Source organism: Lathyrus oleraceus, chromosome 5 (genome assembly GCF_024323335.1).
Source record: "Lathyrus oleraceus cultivar Zhongwan6 chromosome 5, CAAS_Psat_ZW6_1.0, whole genome shotgun sequence".
Taxonomy (NCBI): domain Eukaryota; kingdom Viridiplantae; phylum Streptophyta; class Magnoliopsida; order Fabales; family Fabaceae; genus Lathyrus; species Lathyrus oleraceus.
Genome location: NC_066583.1, coordinates 225,116,703 through 225,138,006, shown reverse-complemented (window position 1 = coordinate 225,138,006; position 21,304 = coordinate 225,116,703).

Below are 21,304 nucleotides of genomic sequence, written 5' to 3'. Positions count from 1 at the left end.
CCCACATTGTTACTCTAGGAATTCATGAGTATTTTTCGAGCAACCTGAGAGCGTAGAAGGAGTTTGAGTTTCAACAACTTCGTCAGGGTAGTATGTTCCTGGAAGAGTATGCCAAAAGATTTGAAGACATGACTTCTTACTCTAGACAAGCTTCCTATGCATCGGATGAGAGGTGGAAGATAGATCAATTTACGTTCGATCTTAGAGGAGAAATCGAGCACAATGTAGCCCAACACGAGTTCGGTACTTAAGCAGAGCTGTTAAGGTAATGCTATTTTGTCGAGAACAATTTAAGAAGATTCAGACTGAAAGAGAGCAAGTTAGACAGCTTCAGAAAAATTCTAGTAGAATTATTTGAAGCTAAAAGGATCACCATCCAAAGGAAAGCAAGTGCAGAGTATGAGACCAGTATCATCCCAGTAATGCAACAATTATAATAATTTCATTTTGGAAATGCAAAAAGGGATCATGAAGATGCTATCGTTGCAGGGAAAAAGGTCATACAACAAGGGATTATCTAAATCGGAAGGCTTAACGAGTATCACGAGAAGCAGATATATCTACACCTTGAACACCAGAGATGCAGGGGGTTGTGAAGCCTTGATAGCAGGTATGCATGCTTGATTATCTCTTTATTATTGTGATTGTAGAGTATCAACCCCCGTTCAAGCAGACACATTTTGGTGCTCCATGATTTCGAGTACGTGGCTAGTAACCGAGAGCGAGCCAAACTTGGGTACAAAATTAAGTGTGGATCTTAAAATGTACTACATCACATGAATTTGTAAGTTGTTGGCAAGAGTTGTCAGTTGTAAGTCGTTCAAATATGTAGCCTTTATGTGATGAAACATATAATAGATATTTGGTTCGAAAGATAGTCCAAGTCAGTAAGTGCGTGGGAATGTCAAGGTTCATCTTGAGTGTGTATTGTTTAGTTGGCATGAGTAAGAGTGACTTATTGAAAGTCCTTTTTGTTGTTATGTTCATAAGTAGGTGTTTGAGTGGTATGATCACGAAGCATGACGTTTACACATTGTTGAAACTAAATAAATCTTGAATCTCATTAGTATGTCGTCATAATGTACAAGTTTGAGAAAGGAGTTTCAAGATTTATGCAAGTCAGATCGATAGAATTGATCTTGAAATTTCAAAAGGTGTATTGCATAGTCGATCATCTGTAGAGATACCAAAGGAATTGACGCTTGGGGAGACAACCTATGTGAACTGAACCCATTGTGTGTAAGTCTTAGGCATATCACTCTTATGAATAACGATAGCCATAGAGTGAAGCGGGATGAGACTTACCGAGTGGTGATCTCGAGGAGATAGGTTCAGTGTTTTATTGATGTGTCGATAAGGTATCTGTGGATAGTCATAGTATGACACCTGAACAGTTCCCTCAGATGGCCTCGAAAGTAGACTCCAACGAGAGTGGTACCTGATGTATACAACGCTACCATACCATATCAAAAGGATACATGAGTTATCCTCCTAGGCGAGAGTGGGAATGAGATATTCCTTAAGTTAAGCGTGTAACTAGGATTGTATATCTGTAAGTATACGAGCTGTAATTTCCATGAGATGGAGCAGGATGATCAAAATGACTAATTATGGTTAGGAAGTACGATGTCATATCGAGATCTGTAACTGAAGGTATGTGTAGCACCTCAAATTTGCACCTATCATTGTACATACATTCTCATATTAGGTCATAGCATATCATGGTCCACTGCATAGCATTGCATTGTCCCAGTTGCCTCAAGTGCAGGCCAATCAAGAAATTAGGCCAAACTGGTCAGGAGATCAGTCAGTCAAGCAAGCAAGCACAAATTCCATTGAGCCAAGGCCCTAGGGTTGGTCCAACATGTTCACATGACTTGGGGATCCATTTGAAGTGTTTTGGTCAAGGATTGGATGTTCAGAAGTCATCAGTCAATGCACAATCGGTCAGAAACCCTAAAAGTCAACTGGTGGTCAACTGTCCATTTAATCAGTGGTTTGATGGTTGAAATTGGTTTGAGAGGTCTCATTCATGTCCATATAGTCTTCATATATCATGTCAAACACCATCATGGAAGAATTTGAAGCCAGATCAAAAATTTCCAAAAATGGAAACTGGACCTGTAACTGAAACTTACCAAAAATGGAAAGTCTTGATCCTCAAACTTACATCATGATACAAGCTTCAAATGAATTTTTGCCCAACATGAAAGTTGAAGATCTTGTTCTCCCATTTCCAAAAAGTCCAAGAACACTCAATTCCCATGTATGGTTGGCAAGTTATGATCGAATCGTTTTCAGAAATTCTTGAACTTCAAAAGGCCATATCTCTCAAACCATTTGGCCAATTTTGGTGGGGTTTTTTCCTACAAGTCACATTTGATCCCCTCTTTCCAAAAATGTAACTTTCATGTACCAAAACTTCACCAATCAAAATGGCATTTTTGGACCTACTTGAATTAATTTTAAGTAAAGTGAAAAAGTGAAGTTTTAAATTAATCATTTCCCACCATTCCTACTATCCAAATATGTTCAGAAATGTTATTTAAAACTTGTTGGAAGCCCATTCCCATGAAGTACATACAGCCATGCCCTAGTTGCTTGAAAATTGGCAAAAGTACAACTTTCAACCACTCTACTCCATACTTTCATGAACCATGCCTTGTACCACAAAACAGAGATTTTGGAGAGGATTTTCTGTCAATTTGGAACCCTGCTAGCAGCCATACACAGCAGAAAACCCTCATTCTCTCATTGGGCATTTGGACATTCTTGCATCTTTCAGTTAAAAACTTCCAAAGAACTGAGCCTGGCCATGATTGTTTCTTCATTCAAGCAACATTGTGAACTGTTTTAAAAATCCAAACATCAACTGTAAGCACCAGAAAAGCTGCTGTTACAACAACCTTCACTAATGGCAGAACTCGAGTGGATCAAAACCAAGCATCCATGAGCCAAGTTCCTTGTGTCATTCAACTGTAGGAAGCTTCTAGCTCATCTGTTTCACTTCAAATCCACCAAACAGCATCTGTAGCTCGACTGTTCTTCCATTTTGGTAAAAATTCGATCTCCTTATTTTGTTAAATTAGTGCATGCTTTGGATAGGTCTCTTAATGCTGAGTTCACTGATGGTTTTAGTTTTGAAAATGATTAAGTTTACTGAAAGTTGTGGTGGTTTAAAGGTTGATGCTCGATTTTGTTTTTGCTTATTTCTTCTTGCTTAGCTCGATTTAAGAAAAATGGATGATGGATTCTTAATGTGTGTGGTGTGCTGGTTCTAGTGATATGCTGGATTCCCATTTCTGGGCGTTTTTGAAAATCACGATTTGAAGGTGATGATGAAGCTTACTGTAGCATTGAACAAACCCTAATTTTCCAGATTTTTTGCCATTTCACGTGTTCTGCATGGTGCTGTTTACTGTAGCATGGCCAACAACCAATCAGTTTATTTCGTTTTCCAGCCCAAAACGCAGTGTTTTAATAAGTGGATGGCTTATTTACAAAAATGCCATGGCCGGACCACATGACCTATTAAATCCATGTTGTTTTTCATTTTATTTCAATTTTGATACATCACCTTACAAAAATCATAACTTGTTCATTTTTAATCCAAATTTCATGGGATTTTTTGCATTGTATTCATCTGGATCTCTACTTTTTTATCATGATTTTTCCAGAATTTTATGATGAGTGGATTTTAATTTGTATGAGGGTTTGTGACATGTATGCACATTTTGTACACTTTGCCAAAACATTTGTGAAATGGTGATACTTTATCCAATGGCTCCCAAATTTTTTGTGCTTAAACTAGACACACTCATGGTGATTTTGGTGTAGAGTTTGTGGATTTATCATTGCTGGTTTGTGAGTTATGATTTTTTGAATTAGGGTGTGACAATTTGTGTCACACCATTGATGTCCAACTTGCTGATTTTTGTATCCATGCTTCTTGACCCCCAATTGATCTGATTTTTTGCATGAACCTACTCTTGTATGTCTAGTTTACATGTGAATTTTCTTGGAATTATTTGTGGCATTTCCTAATTGTTTGAGATTTTCTCCCGTGCTTGGTCATATGTTGACTTCTTGTGACACTTGTTCCCATTTCATTTGTGAAATTCTCATACCTTACTATATGGACATGAAATTTTACATGAGATAACTAGACATCCTCATCTTTGCCATGGTTTTAGTCCCATTCATTTATCATACACCATCTCTGATTTATGATTTTTCTAAGTTGATGCATGTTTGGTTGACTTCTTTGAGCATGTTTAAAATTGCTTTGACTTTCTGATTTTCATTGACTGCCTTCCACTTGTCCAAATGGGATGAAATTTGATATGCATGTCATGTTATGGATTGTGATTGATCATGAATTATTTAATGATTTTTGGAATTGATTATGATTGGTTTTGAGTTAAGTCTTGCTGTTGACTCCTATGAGCTCTCATTTGCCATGCTTTGACTTCTTTTGCTTATGAAATGATGATGATGCATGATATGAACATGAAACCAATTGGGTTTGCTTCCTAAATGTTTGAATTTGATCTTGATTGGACATTGCTTGCTGTTTTGACTTTCTCATTCATTTTTGACCCTAGGCTTGCCCTAGTGGTCCTGGTACTCACTTTTGAGCTTCTGTTTTCAGGTTGACCAACAAATGACCAATGAGACCAATTCTTTTGATTGAGCTTGCTTAAGTATCATTGTCTAACTTGTTGTTTTGTAGGTGGCTTGGCTCACATGCCTTAAGCCTTGTGCCTTGCACATCCATTTGCCTCCAATTAACTGTTGGTGTCTGTCTCTTTTTGCTTTGTTTTGAAGTTGCATACTAACATCTGCTTGACTATTTCAGGTGCTTTTAGTTGCTCAGTTCCTTGTGAACTTTTGCTTTGCTTGTATAAGCAATTTGCATTGAGGTATATCCCTTAATCTTCATGTAGTCTGGAAGACCTGGCCTGTTACTTGGCCAGGCAACTGTCTGAAGTCCTCCTTAAGAGGCAATGTTTGTGACTGTTTACTTTTGTCCTTGCATAGAGTCAAAGACCTCCTAAGTGAAGAGGCAATTGGCAGAACCCAAGGGATATGCAATCTATCCCCTGCTATTCTGTGTGTCATCTGCTTTGCTCACACCACTGTGTTGATGCATTGCAGATACAAACCCAAGATCTTGTACAATTGTACAGTTGAGTCAGTTTCAAATGTGTAGAAGGGTTCCCACTTTCTGAACCCACACATTCTTGTCTTGAGCTCTCCCAGGCCAGGGATAAGAGCTGTGAAGTCTTATCTTCACTCACCTTTCATCTGCTTCACCTTAGCCCCTCAATGGCAAGGTTAAGAGCACCATCACCCATTTCCAGAGGTTTGTTTGTTGAGGTTGATATGACCCCTCGACTAAAACCTAACCCTTGTTTGAGCCACTTGCTTGTGTATAGTGTGTGCTATCTGTGCTTGTATGTTTGTTTGACTTGCTTCCTGTGCAAGTTAGGGTTAGTTTAGACTTGCTTCCTGTGCAAGATAGGTTGTGCTTGGTTTGCTTCCTGTGCAAGTTAAGTGTGTGTGTGGCTTGCTTCCTGTGCAAGTCATGTTTAGGATAGGCTTGCTTCCTGTGCAAGGTAGCTAGAAACCTTAACTTAGGGATGATTTGCATGATAACATCTAGGCTCGAGTCGTAGTCTCCCTAGTTGTGTCTCCCTCTGTTATCTGGTTAGGCTAGTCCTTTATCCCTCCGTAGGGGAACTACATCGCCCTGATCTTCATACCAGATGAAGTATGTAGGCAGGAGATTGAGCTGATCTCTCCGGGCGCCTGTGTCTTTGTTTTGTCTTGTTGTGTGCTTGGAAGCTGATGTAAGTCCATCGAGTGGCATTTGGGTTCCAGTGTGGGTTTGTTGGTTCGGATGCTGATGTAAGTCCAGTGATTGGCATTCAGGCTCCATGTTTGCCTTCTTGAGTGCGTTTTGGTTCGGATGCTGATGTAAGTCCAGTGATTGGCATTCAGGCTCCACGTTTGCCTTTGCCTGTGTTTGTTTGTGTGCGTGTCAGCCGAGCTACGAATGCTCTGATTCTTCTCTCGTCCGAGAAGATACGTATGCATAGGATGCGATATCCTAGCGAGCATGTGTCGTTTCCCCAGTCCGAACTACTTCGACTCTGATGTCTATGCCTGATAGACTAAGTAGGCCCAGGATGCGACATCCTGCCGAGTCAGTTTCAGTCTTGTTTTCTTGTGTCTCTTTCAGCCAGTTTGTGTGTGTTTGAGCAGTGTTTAGCAACCATTATTCCTTCCTTTTGTGCGTGGATCCCGTAGAGTACTACGGATGCGTAGGGGTGCTAATACCTTCCCTTCGCATAACCGACTCCCGATCCCATTCTCTTTGGTCGTGAGACCTTTCCTTTCCCAGGTTTACTCTGAGCGTTTCCTTTCCCTCTTTTGGGATAAATAACGCACGGTGGCGGCTCTGTTGTTTCTTTCTTTTCCTGCCGGTTTTTCGCGTGATGCGACAGCTGGCGACTCTGCTGGGGAGGAACACTAGAGAAGTTGACCTGTGCTGGTCCGTCTTCCCTAAGCGAGTCTCTCCTAGCGCTCTCTAGGTTAGGGTTTTGGTTGCTGTTTGCTGTTTTTTATTGCATTCATTTGTATATATTTGCATTTACTGTTTGCATTTATTGTTTGCATTAATGTTTGCATTCATTCATTTCATCTACTGTGCTGGTTGTGTGTTCTCTGATTGGGGGTGGGTGTTACTCGAGGTAAAAGGCCCAATACCCAGGCTATGAGTGCAATCTAGGAAACCTAGGAATAGAGTGAGTCATGGGAAGCGGGTGGTATTGCGCCACTTAGCGGAACATTGATATCACGAGCAGTTCAGACCCTGGTGGGATATTATCGTTACATACTTCGGGTGTGTATATGATGATATTCTGCGAAAGGTTATTTATGCTGCGTTTCTCTCGACCTTACCCTAGCCTAGATGACACCCGTGAGTGGGGAGGGAATGATCATTATTACAGGTACAGTTGGTGACTTGTTGGTGACTTGTTGGTGACTTGTGATCCTGTTGGTGACTATTGGTTCAGAAGTTTGGGGTCTCAGATGACTTTGGGTTTCAGATGAATTTGTGGTTCCGAGTTCAAGCCGAAGCTTTGATCCTGTGTTCTGAGAGACACAGCCAACCAGTCCAGTCTGCATCATTTGCATCATAGCATATTTATTTTTCAAAAGAAACGCAATAAAAAAAAAGATACAAAAAAAAAAGAAAAGAAAAGAAAACAAAAAAAACTAATCCCTGCATGCATATCATTTCTCAGGTACATTCCCGAGCTTGTTCACTGATAGAGATGGCAACAGTCCCAGAGTTGAAGCGGAAGACTTGTTCCTACAGCTTTCACCGTGAACCTTTGACGTCTCTGATTGAGTTGAGCGACCTTATGACCGGTGGTAACCAGAAGGGGTTTGTTGACCAGTATGGAGATATTCTGACACTGTTGAAGATGGTAGTCGATCCGGTGCCGTTGCAGACTCTTCTACAGTTCTACGACCCAGAGCTTCATTGTTTCACCTTTCAAGATTATCAGTTGGCGCCTACTCTTGAGGAGTACTCCATTCTGCTGAATGTCCCGGTCCGGTATCAGGTTCCTTTCTTGGATGTGCCCAAGGAGGTTGATTTCGGAGGTGTTGCCAGAGCTCTCCATTTGGGTATCAAGGAAGTCAGTGATAGTTGGAAGTCCAGTGGGGATGCTGTAGGATTGCCTTTGAAGTTTCTGTTGAGGCCAGCTATCAGAAGAAGATCAGAGACTTGGAGAAGCAACTCAGAGATAAAGACATCCAGTTGAAGAAGGAAGTAGACTTGAGACAGACATCAGAGAACCACCTTGGAGGAGAAGTGGTAGAGCTTAGACGACAACTGAAGGAGAGGATCACTCTCTTGCCAGAATGTTCAGAATGTGACCTGTTGATAGACCAGTGTCAGTACTTGAAGACTCTCATTCCGGAAGGCCGTTTGTCTTAGCTTGTATCTTTGATATGTATGTTGAGAATCACCTCCAGGCTTGTTGGATGGGATTCATTGTTGTACTCCGATTGTTTGGATTTTCTTTGTCGACTTTGTTGTATGATCCCGTTACTCATATAGATGAGGTTGTTGGTTTCACCTTGTACTCATTACTCTTATGTATGTTGTTTTTGTGCTTCTGTGTTGTTCTTGCTGCAGGTTGCCATCTTTTGAGGATGACTCAAGCTCTTTGAATGCCTGAGGAATGAACATATCATGTGCATCATACGCATCATTAGCACCATACTCATATCATTTTGCATAACAGGTGTTCTTGGTCGTGACTTCTCACTCTGGTTCCTGTTTAAGGCAGGATAGCTGGTCAACGTCCGCACCGCTACTCAACTAGATTAAATCAACAGAGGAGTATGGATCAAGTTCAGGCAGAATTGGCCGAGATGAGGGCAAACATGGCCCAGTTCATGACGATGATGCAAGGAGTTGTTCAGGGGCAAGAGGAGCTGCGTGCCTTAGCCCAGAGACTGGAAGCCGTGATTCCACCAGTCCACCGTGCTTCACTAGTGAGTGTACCCGTTCATGAGAATGCTGCTGTCACTATTCTCGTCAATGATTATGCCGTGGGTGATGAATTGAGGGGGATCAGAATCAGTGAACGGCCTCTTGCCGCAGAGACTATTAATGTCAGAGCAACCCGCGCTCCGGTTCGCCATCCTGGCTCTTCAAGTTCCTCGAGTACTAAGAAGCCATCCTCTGGGGCACCCAGAAGGGGAGAGGGTGAGACAAATGTCGTGCACCGTAGGAGGAGTGTGAACAGAGGACAGTATCGTCAGGCTGCTGCTGTGACTATTCCAGCAATTCAACAATAGCAGGGAAGACCAACTCAGCAATATCAGCATCAACAACGTCGTCCTCAGCAGCAGGCTTCCCAACAAGCCAGTACGAGTGATGAGAGGAAGAAGATCATTTTTGATCAAATCCCCATGTCCTACGCCGAATTGTGTCCCTCTCTGTTAGAGCGGAACTTGATTACTCCCAGAGACCCGCCGGCTAAACCCGACAACCCTCGGTGGTGGTATAGGCCCGATCAGCATTGTGTGTATCATTCGGGTGCTCCTGGTCATGATGTGGATAGTTGCTTTCAGTTGAAGATGAAGGTTCAAGACCTCGTAAGGTCAGGTATTTTGAACTTTGAAGACTTGGGTCCCCGTGTTAATCAAGCCTGAAGATAACAAGTCCTGGGCTGGCGCCGACTTTTTCTTCAGAAGGGTTGTTCAGAAAGCAGAAGCTGTTGATGCAAGAGATACTGACATTTGTCATCCCTGGTGGGATCTATCGCAATTGGGTCACTGTGGGCTTTCCTACAGTTCTTCATAAGTCGGAGTAATAATCACTTTGTTTAGAAACCCTTCTCCCATGAGGAGATGTGATGACATTGTTGGCAACGTTTTGTGCAATGATATTTTCATTCAAATAATTCATGTTAAAACATTTGTTTTCCAATTGTTTTCCCTTTTCGCTTTTTGCATGAAATTGGTGATCACAAAAAACCCTAAAAAACAAGAATAAAAGCAATCTTTTCATCTGCATAACGATTGTCTTGTTTGATTTCCAAAAAGCTTTTATACTCAAAATCTTTATGCAGGTTGTTTCTTAGACCCATTGAACATAGTGATCAGACGTCATCTCCCAATTTTGAATTCCCTGTATTCGAAGCGGAAGAAGATGATGTTGAAGGGATTCCTGACGGTATTTCCCGACTTCTTGAGCAAGAAAAGAAGATCACTCAGCTGCATCTCGAGAATCAGCAGAACAGCCAACTGGGGCATCGAAAAAAAAGAGAGAAAAAGAAAAAAGAAAAAGAAAGAGGAGGGTGCAAAATAAAAAAAAAAAATCAAAAGAAATCCAGATCAAAAGAAAGAAAAAGAAAGAAAGAAACAAAAAAATAGCACCCTCAAAGTCCCAAGTTGGCTGATGCTGAATTCGATCGAAAGGAAGAGATCAACTGCCATGTGTCATGGACAGTCATATCAGCAGAGAGTAAAAAAGCATTCAACAAGAAGGTTAAGCCTCGTGTGTTCCGAGAAGGTGACCTTGTGTTCAAGAAGGTCTTGTCTTTCGCGCCCGATTCCAGGGGCAAGTGAACCCCCAAGCTATGAATGTCCATATGTTGTCAAGAGAGCCTTTTCAGGCAATGTTTTGACACTTACAACAATGGATGGAGAAGTTCACTCGTCCTGTGAATCCCGATGCAGTCAAGAAATACTTCGCCTAAGACAAAAAAGCAAAAGCTCACTAAGTCGAACACCCCAAAAGGCAACTTAGGCAAAAAGGAGCGTCTCGGTGGATTGAAAACCCGAAAGGGCGATCCAGGCAAAAGTTAGAGACATTGAAAAAAGAATTTGCATCCCGCTAGATTGAGCACCTCACACTGGGGCAATCTAGGCAAAAACTAGGGATTTGGCAAGTAACTGCATCTTGACAAGACTGTGCTCTATATCTGTCATCCGTCAGGAATTCTCGATTTGTCGTCGACTGAAGCTTTGAATACATCGAAAATTCAGAATGGTAGAGGAAAGGTCATTATGTTCAATGTATCCCTCTCCAATATACATCACCGATTTCAAACTTGCACAGATCTATGGAGTCTCGCCCTTTGCAGACTATCATTCCATCACATCAATTTGAGCTTTTATCCAATTATTTGCACTCTTATTTGTTTCAACTCAACAAACGTTTTGCATGTTTTAATTGATAAAGTATCATTGTTTTTTAAAATAAACAAATTTTTCAAAAAAATTTTTTGTTCTTAAACAAAGTGAACATTCACAAAGATGGAAGAATACTTAGGAGACCCACGGTGCTCTCCCGGGGGTGGTATGATTACCAACAGGTAAGACAATTGTTCGTATCTCGAGCATGACTGTATCTTTGTCCTGCAGAACCTCGTATGGTCTCTCCTCAGTGAAGTTGCCCGATGCAGTGTTGTTTGAAGTTGTTCATCTTCATGTTCCCGGCAGTACAAATTCTTCCTCCAAATCCCTGTTAGCTCTATTGTGGGGCATCCCCAGTAGAGTGCTGTTTGAGCCCTATCGTGGGGCATCCCCAGCAAGTTTGCTGTTTCAGACATTATTGTGGGGCAGCTCCCCTAGCAGAGTGTTTACCGAAGACTTCAACTTTCGCCTCTCCAGCAGAGCAGTCTTCATCTCTCCCCAGCATGGGTGCTTTTCTTGGAAGATTCAGTATTTTGCAAATCGACATCCCAGTACTCCATCATGTCCCTCAGATAGATTCCCCAACGGAGTTATTGGCATGAAAAGCTTTCTCAATGCCTATCTATCTTCATCAGAGATCTGATTGCTTCTTGGTATCTCTAGCACAAGTTGTTGTGGCGCATCCGCTTGTATGTTGAACTCTTCTCTCCGGTTGTGACCGACGATCCCTCCGGAAGCCTCGGGTGGCCTTTCTCCCCTGCAGGATGTTGATTGTTTCCTATTGTCCCAGCCTCCAGTGGATTTTCTTGGCTCTCTGGTGACTTTGGTTTTCTCTCCGGATGGTTGATTCCCGGACCTGCGTGTTAAGCATGTCTGTTTGTCAACATTCATCATGCATTTTAGGTATAAAGCATACATGCATAATCATAGCATTCATGTACTCATGTTGCAGCTGTTGCCGTGTATCTGTTGATGATTGCCTCCTGCTATTTGGTAATACAAATCTCCCCAGTAGATTTTCCTAGCAGAGTCGGGTGTGTCTGATCTCTCCATGTAGAGCCAACCCCTTAAGCAGAAAGTGTCTATCCTTTCCTGCCATTTCCCCACTGAGATACATCCTCGTGGATGACGGTTGTTTCCGTTCCCTCCCAACACACGGGATGGGTTTTCCCTATTGAGTTCTTTCCTCATTAGGATGAGTCTTGTTTCAGTCTGCCTTTTTGGATCGATCCTAAATTGGCTTCCTGTTGGCTGTCTCCTGTGCTTCCCTGGGGCATAAATGAATAGTCGCTCACTAACCGGCACTCATTCATCTTATCCTCAGTGGAATTTGTTGGCTTCTACCTACGAACCGGTAGCTGTAAGTCCTATCTTTGTGGTTTTCTACCTACTAGCTGGTAGTTGTAAAATCCCACTTTCATCCCCTTGGTGGAGTTAACCCTGTGTGTTCATCCTATGCATGACTGGTTACTTTTCCGTGGTTTTCTGCCTACTAACCGGTAGATGTAATCCCCTCTTTGCAGTTATCAGTATCCGGTTTGTGATATTGATATTCTTTCCCCTCTGGATACTTGCCTTGATCAAGCAGTATTGTCTCCATTGGGTCTTCCCCTTCTCTTTGGATACTTGCTCCGAGTTAGCAACTTTATCATCTGATTGGTCATCTTTTGCATACCTAGTCCTGGTACCCTGATGCCTTTCTTTTCGGTCGACTATTCATTTAATAACCTGCAACCCGGTTATGGATAATCTTCCATGCGAGGTTATTATCTACGTTTTGACGGCTATAGATAATATATCTCATGCACTCTTTGGTCAATCTTTCGATTGTTATCTCCAGCAGAGTAAGATTCGTATTCCTTGTGGAATTGAATGTCCATCCTTTAACAAGACTGCTTTTCTAAGCCCTCTTCAGGATGTTGAGTGTTTTGGAACACAAACCAATTCACGCTTTGGCACTCAGGCCAATTTTTCCGGTATTCAGACCGAAGAAGTTTCCGACGATCAGGTCGATGTACTTATGTCTTTCCGGTATTCAGACCGAAGAAGTTTCCGACGATCAGGTCGATGTACTTATGTCTTTCCGGTATTCAGACCGAAGGAGTTTCCGACGATCAGGTCGATGTACTTATGTTTTTTCCGGTATTCAGACCGAAGAAGTTTCCGACGATCAGGTCGATGTACTTATGTCTTTCCGGTATTCAGACCGAAGGAGTTTCCGACGATCAGGTCGATGTACTTATGTTTTTCCGGTATTCAGACCGAAGAAGTTTCCGACGATCAGGTCGATGTACTTATGTCTTTCCGGTATTCAGACCGAAGGAGTTTCCGACGATCAGGTCGATGTACTTATGTTTTTCCGGTATTCAGACCGAAGGAGTTTCCGACGATCAGGTCGATGTACTCGTGGCACTCAGGCCAATTTTCCGGTATTCAGACCGAAGAAGTTTCCGACGGTCAGGTCGATGTACTTATGTTTTTTCCGGTATTTAGACCGAAGAAGTTTCCGACGATCAGGTCGATGTACTTATGTCTTTCCGGTATTCAGACCGAAGAAGTTTCCGACGATCAGGTCGATGTACTTATGTCTTTCCGGTATTCAGACCGAAGAAGTTTCCGACGATCGGGTCGATGTACTTATGTTTTTCCGGTATTCAGACCGAAGAAGTTTCCGACGATCAGGTCGATGTACTTATGTCTTTCCGGTATTCAGACCGAAGGAGTTTCCGACGATCAGGTCGATGTACTTATGTTTTTCCGGTATTCAGACCGAAGGAGTTTCTGACGATCAGGTCGATGTACTCATGGCACTCAGGCCAATTTTCCGGTATTCAGACCGAAGGAGTTTCCGACGATCAGGTCGATGTACTCATGGCACTCAGGCCAATTTTCCGGTATTCAGACCGAAGTGGCGTTCAGGCCAATTTCCAATTTTCAAATCGAAGAAGTATTCTCCTCTCCGTTGGTGTCAATAAACGTCGAGTTTTTCCTATTCGTCCTATGACGTCTAGTTGTACCTGTCCCCATGTGGATTTACCTCTCTGTTGGTCTTGGTAAACGTCGAGTTTTTCCTATTCGTCCTATGACGTCTAGTTGTACCTGTCCCCATGTGGATTTACCTCTCCGTTGGTCTTGGTAAACGTCGAGTTTTTCCTATTCGTCCTATGACGTCTAGTTGTACCTGTCCCCATGTGGATTTACCTCTCCGTTGGTCTTGGTAAACGTTGAGTTTTTCCCATTACGTCCGCTGACGTATGGTTGCATCTTTTCCAGTCATTCATTAATGTCTGGTTACCTCTCCGTTGGTCTTGGTAAACGTTGAGTTTTTCCTAGTTGTCCGTTGGCATCTAGTTGTGATTTCTTTTCCCATTCATCGTCGTTGCGATGTCTGGATGTGGCCGTACCCTTTGAAAACAAAACCAAAAAAATATATACCCAGTAATAAATATCAAATCCCAGTGGACGTTTCCATTGGTGGATCCCTGTATTGTGCAAATTTCTACGGTTCTTGGTATTCAATCCCTGTTTACCCTGAAAGTCTGACAGCCGTTGCTATCATCCGTTCGGGTTCCCAGCTGATTGAATAGGGGCAGCTGTAGCACCTCAAATTTGCACCTATCATTGTACATACATTCTCATATTAGGTCATAGCATATCATGGTCCACTGCATAGCATTGCATTGTCCCAGTTGCCTCAAGTGCAGGCCAATCAAGAAATTAGGCCAAACTGGTCAGGAGATCAGTCAGTCAAGCAAGCAAGCACAAATTCCATTGAGCCAAGGCCCTAGGGTTGGTCCAACATGTTCACATGACTTGGGGATCCATTTGAAGTGTTTTGGTCAAGGATTGGATGTTCAGAAGTCATCAGTCAATGCACAATCGGTCAGAAACCCTAAAAGTCAACTGGTGGTCAACTGTCCATTTAATCAGTGGTTTGATGGTTGAAATTGGTTTGAGAGGTCTCATTCATGTCCATATAGTCTTCATATATCATGTCAAACACCATCATGGAAGAATTTGAAGCCAGATCAAAAATTTCCAAAAATGGAAACTGGACCTGTAACTGAAACTTACCAAAAATGGAAAGTCTTGATCCTCAAACTTACATCATGATACAAGCTTCAAATGAATTTTTGCCCAACATGAAAGTTGAAGATCTTGTTCTCCCATTTCCAAAAAGTCCAAGAACACTCAATTCCCATGTATGGTTGGCAAGTTATGATCGAATCATTTTCAGAAATTCTTGAACTTCAAAAGGCCATATCTCTCAAACCATTTGGCCAATTTTGGTGGGGTTTTTTCCTACAAGTCACATTTGATCCCCTCTTTCCAAAAATGTAACTTTCATGTACCAAAACTTCACCAATCAAAATGACATTTTTGGACCTACTTGAATTAATTTTAAGTAAAGTGAAAAAGTGAAGTTTTAAATTAATCATTTCCCACCATTCCTACTATCCAAATATGTTCAGAAATGTTATTTAAAACTTGTTGGAAGCCCATTCCCATGAAGTACATACAGCCATGCCCTAGTTGCTTGAAAATTGGCAAAAGTACAACTTTCAACCACTCTACTCCATACTTTCATGAACCATACCTTGTACCACAAAACAGAGATTTTGGAGAGGATTTTCTGTCAATTTGGAACCCTGCTAGCAGCCATACACAGCAGAAAACCCTCATTCTCTCATTGGGCATTTGGACATTCTTGCATCTTTCAGTTAAAAACTTCCAAAGAACTGAGCCTGGCCATGATTGTTTCTTCATTCAAGCAACATTGTGAACTGTTTTAAAACTCCAAACATCAACTGTAAGCACCAGAAAAGCTGCTGTTACAACAACCTTCACTAATGGCAGAACTCGAGTGGATCAAAACCAAGCATCCATGAGCCAAGTTCCTTGTGTCATTCAACTGTAGGAAGCTTCTAGCTCATCTGTTTCACTTCAAATCCACCAAACAGCATCTGTAGCTCGACTGTTCTTCCATTTTGGTAAAAATTCGATCTCCTTATTTTGTTAAATTAGTGCATGCTTTGGATAGGTCTCTTAATGCTGAGTTCACTGATGGTTTTAGTTTTGAAAATGATTAAGTTTACTGAAAGTTGTGGTGGTTTAAAGGTTGATGCTCGATTTTGTTTTTGCTTATTTCTTCTTGCTTAGCTCGATTTAAGAAAAATGGATGATGGATTCTTAATGTGTGTGGTGTGCTGGTTCTAGTGATATGCTGGATTCCCATTTCTGGGCGTTTTTGAAAATCACGATTTGAAGGTGATGATGAAGCTTACTGTAGCATTGAACAGACCCTAATTTTCCAGATTTTTTGCCATTTCACGTGTTCTGCATGGTGCTGTTTACTGTAGCATGGCCAACAACCAATCAGTTTATTTCGTTTTCCAGCCCAAAACGCAGTGTTTTAATAAGTGGATGGCTTATTTACAAAAATGCCATGGCCGGACCACATGACCTATTAAATCCATGTTGTTTTTCATTTTATTTCAATTTTGATACATCACCTTACAAAAATCATAACTTGTTCATTTTTAATCCAAATTTCATGGGATTTTTTGCATTGTGTTCATCTGGATCTCTACTTTTTTATCATGATTTTTCCAGAATTTTATGATGAGTGGATTTTAATTTGTATGAGGGTTTGTGACATGTATGCACATTTTGTACACTTTGCCAAAACATTTGTGAAATGGTGATACTTTATCCAATGGCTCCCAAATTTTTTGTGCTTAAACTAGACACACTCATGGTGATTTTGGTGTAGAGTTTGTGGATTTATCATTGCTGGTTTGTGAGTTATGATTTTTTGAATTAGGGTGTGACAATTTGTGTCACACCATTGATGTCCAACTTGCTGATTTTTGTATCCATGCTTCTTGACCCCCAATTGATCTGATTTTTTGCATGAACCTACTCTTGTATGTCTAGTTTACATGTGAATTTTCTTGGAATTATTTGTGGCATTTCCTAATTGTTTGAGATTTTCTCCCCTGCTTGTTCATATGTTGACTTCTTGTGACACTTGTTCCCATTTCATTTGTGAAATTCTCATACCTTACTATATGGACATGAAATTTTACATGAGATAACTAGACATCCTCATCTTTGCCATGGTTTTAGTCCCATTCATTTATCATACACCATCTCTGATTTATGATTTTTCTAAGTTGATGCATGTTTGGTTGACTTCTTTGAGCATGTTTAAAATTGCTTTGACTTTCTGATTTTCATTGACTGCCTTCCACTTGTCCAAATGGGATGAAATTTGATATGCATGTCATGTTATGGATTGTGATTGATCATGAATTATTTGATGATTTTTGGAATTGATTATGATTGGTTTTGAGTTAAGTCTTGCTGTTGACTCCTATGAGCTCTCATTTGCCATGCTTTGACTTCTTTTGCTTATGAAATGATGATGATGCATGATATGAACATGAAACCAATTGGGTTTGCTTCCTAAATGTTTGAATTTGATCTTGATTGGACATTGCTTGCTGTTTTGACTTTCTCATTCATTTTTGACCCTAGGCTTGCCCTAGTGGTCCTGGTACTCACTTTTGAGCTTCTGTTTTCAGGTTGACCAACAAATGACCAATGAGACCAATTCTTTTGATTGAGCTTGCTTAAGTATCATTGTCTAACTTGTTGTTTTGTAGGTGGCTTGGCTCACATGCCTTAAGCCTTGTGCCTTGCACATCCATTTGCCTCCAATTAACTGTTGGTGTCTGTCTCTTTTTGCTTTGTTTTGAAGTTGCATACTAACATCTGCTTGACTATTTCAGGTGCTTTTAGTTGCTCAGTTCCTTGTGAACTTTTGCTTTGCTTGTATAAGCAATTTGCATTGAGGTATATCCCTTAATCTTCATGTAGTCTGGAAGACCTGGCCTGTTACTTGGCCAGGCAACTGTCTGAAGTCCTCCTTAAGAGGCAATGTTTGTGACTGTTTACTTTTGTCCTTGCATAGAGTCAAAGACCTCCTAAGTGAAGAGGCAATTGGCAGAACCCAAGGGATATGCAATCTATCCCCTGCTATTCTGTGTGTCATCTGCTTTGCTCACACCACTGTGTTGATGCATTGCAGATACAAACCCAAGATCTTGTACAATTGTACAGTTGAGTCAGTTTCAAATGTGTAGAAGGGTTCCCACTTTCTGAACCCACACATTCTTGTCTTGAGCTCTCCCAGGCCAGGGATAAGAGCTGTGAAGTCTTATCTTCACTCACCTTTCATCTGCTTCACCTTAGCCCCTCAATGGCAAGGTTAAGAGCACCATCACCCATTTCCAGAGGTTTGTTTGTTGAGGTTGATATGACCCCTCGACTAAAACCTAACCCTTGTTTGAGCCACTTGCTTGTGTATAGTGTGTGCTATCTGTGCTTGTATGTTTGTTTGACTTGCTTCCTGTGCAAGTTAGGGTTAGTTTAGACTTGCTTCCTGTGCAAGATAGGTTGTGCTTGGTTTGCTTCCTGTGCAAGTTAAGTGTGTGTGTGGCTTGCTTCCTGTGCAAGTCATGTTTAGGATAGGCTTGCTTCCTGTGCAAGGTAGCTAGAAACCTTAACTTAGGGATGATTTGCATGATAACATCTAGGCTCGAGTCGTAGTCTCCCTAGTTGTGTCTCCCTCTGTTATCTGGTTAGGCTAGTCCTTTATCCCTCCGTAGGGGAACTACATCGCCCTGATCTTCATACCAGATGAAGTATGTAGGCAGGAGATTGAGCTGATCTCTCCGGGCGCCTGTGTCTTTGTTTTGTCTTGTTGTGTGCTTGGAAGCTGATGTAAGTCCATCGAGTGGCATTTGGGTTCCAGTGTGGGTTTGTTGGTTCGGATGCTGATGTAAGTCCAGTGATTGGCATTCAGGCTCCATGTTTGCCTTCTTGAGTGCGTTTTGGTTCGGATGCTGATGTAAGTCCAGTGATTGGCATTCAGGCTCCACGTTTGCCTTTGCCTGTGTTTGTTTGTGTGCGTGTCAGCCGAGCTACGAATGCTCTGATTCTTCTCTCGTCCGAGAAGATACGTATGCATAGGATGCGATATCCTAGCGAGCATGTGTCGTTTCCCCAGTCCGAACTACTTCGACTCTGATGTCTATGCCTGATAGACTAAGTAGGCCCAGGATGCGACATCCTGCCGAGTCAGTTTCAGTCTTGTTTTCTTGTGTCTCTTTCAGCCAGTTTGTGTGTGTTTGAGCAGTGTTTAGCAACCATTATTCCTTCCTTTTGTGCGTGGATCCCGTAGAGTACTACGGATGCGTAGGGGTGCTAATACCTTCCCTTCGCATAACCGACTCCCGATCCCATTCTCTTTGGTCGTGAGACCTTTCCTTTCCCAGGTTTACTCTGAGCGTTTCCTTTCCCTCTTTTGGGATAAATAACGCACGGTGGCGGCTCTGTTGTTTCTTTCTTTTCCCGCCGGTTTTTCGCGTGATGCGACAGTATGACACCTTGATTAGTGTTAGAAACTCATGTTTTAATCCTTGATGGGTTAAAGTTCCATGGAAGCATTGTTCCGTTAATGACTCAAATTTCCTTATTGATATCATCTCGTTAGTGGATTGGAGTTCCATGTTAGCGGGACCCAGGTGTGGGTCAGAACCCTATAGGATACTTGAAATGGGATATATCGTGTGACTCATGTACGAGGATTCTCCACAAAGGTCCATAAGCTAACCGGTAGTGCATGTGAATCTCTTATGTTCCACACTATTATAATCAGAGTATGACGGTGGAAAGTGATGGATGGAAGAGTCCAGTAAAGTTTCATGGAGGATCAGAGAGGTGATTGCTCATAGGAATGAAATAAATCACTTTTGCACCAAGTGGGTGATATCTCACTAGAGTCGTACGGAGGATGAGAGACATAAGGTGTGTGTACGCTTAGCACGTGGTATCAGGCCAAGTGAAGTTTGATGAGAATATCAGTAGCTGGATTATAAAGTTGTCGCAAGTGTTGGAGAATCTATAAAAGAAGGGTTATCGGTAATATAAAGGATCAATGGTTAGCACCACAAAGATTTGAGAGCATTGACTATCCATACAGATCAGAGTGGTGGATTGGAAGAGGTAAGTCATAGGAGAAGGTTACATGATAATCAAGGATTGTAAATAGAAGTATGGATAAACCAAATAAGTCTTGAAAAGTCACGAAAGGAAGGAAGTTGCTAGTAAGAGACAATGGGAGTGTGAGTGTGTCATCGAGTGATACATCGGGCAGAGAATTGAACTCAAGAAAATTATGTGTTGACCTAAGTTGGTGTTGTAAGTAGTGTTTCATCTCTTTAGTTAGTAGAAATTCGGGGAAGAATTTCAGTTTAAGGAGAGGAGAATGTAATATCCCATATTATTTTAAGTGCCATGTTCCTTATCAGTTGGGACAAACTGAGTTCCTAAATGCTCTATTAGTTATCAGTTGTTGTCAGTTGGGATAAATAAAGTATTTAGTAAATTCGTAAAAGATTAATTCTTACTCAACTAGCTTGATGCTTGCTAATTAGTAAAAGAGTAGCATTTAAGTAACATTGTTAATGATAATTTGTTACTAGAGACAAAAACCTTGGCCTAAATATTTCTCTTACTCTCTCTTATGCTTCTCATTCCCTCATTGTTTTGTAAGAAGATAAAAAGGGAAAGAAATGAAAGAGAGAAAGGAAGAGATGAGGTGGGAAAAGAGAAAGAAGGAAGAAGAAAGCTTGGAAATCAAAAAGGAAAGCTTGGATAATCATCAAATCATCTCCAATCTCTTATCATCTTCATCATTTGAGGTGGATTATAGTTAGTTTAGCATTTGGAGAAGAACTTGCATGAAACGGGAAAATTAGGGTTTATGTGTTTTACTTTGATTATGGAAAATTGGTGTTAATACATGTTTTACTCCTTATTATATGCTTGTTTGTGATGATTCATGTTACTTGGTGTTGTTTTGGTGAAACTAGGTGTTATATATTGTAGCTGTTACTTCTTTGAAGCATGATTCTTGTTTAGAACACCGTGAAGTTGAGGTTGTGTTGATGATGTGTAGTGGCTGTGTGAACAAGTGACATAACTATGTTAAGCTATGTTGTTGTTGTTGTTTCATGATACTAATTCATGATGTGTTGATCTTATGATATGATGTTGTAGATTTGTTAGTATTCACTAGAATGAGGTTGCTCATATGTTAAGTGAGGTTAGAGTATGATAGTATGAGTTACTATGTGTTTGGAGTGAATAAAATGTGAAAATTGGGCTCTAGTCTGAGTGGTAATCAGTTACTAGCAGTTGGTAACCGTCTACGTACGAGAAAAATGAGTTTTTGGGCCATTTTTTGTGCATGTAATTGATTACACACTGAGCGTAACCGGTTACCACTGATTGAGTGGAAAAATGCTGAATTGAAATCGACGTAACTTGAGTCTCGTAACTTGAAATGAGACGCGATAGGATGTGTTGAAAAGCTAGTCCAGTGCTCTTCTGTTTGGTAAAATAAATTCATGCTTATATGTCAAATATAATTTGGTTGGTGATATTATACTATCATGTATGCTTGTGACTTGTTTCCCTGTTTTCATAATAAAATGAGATTCGTAAC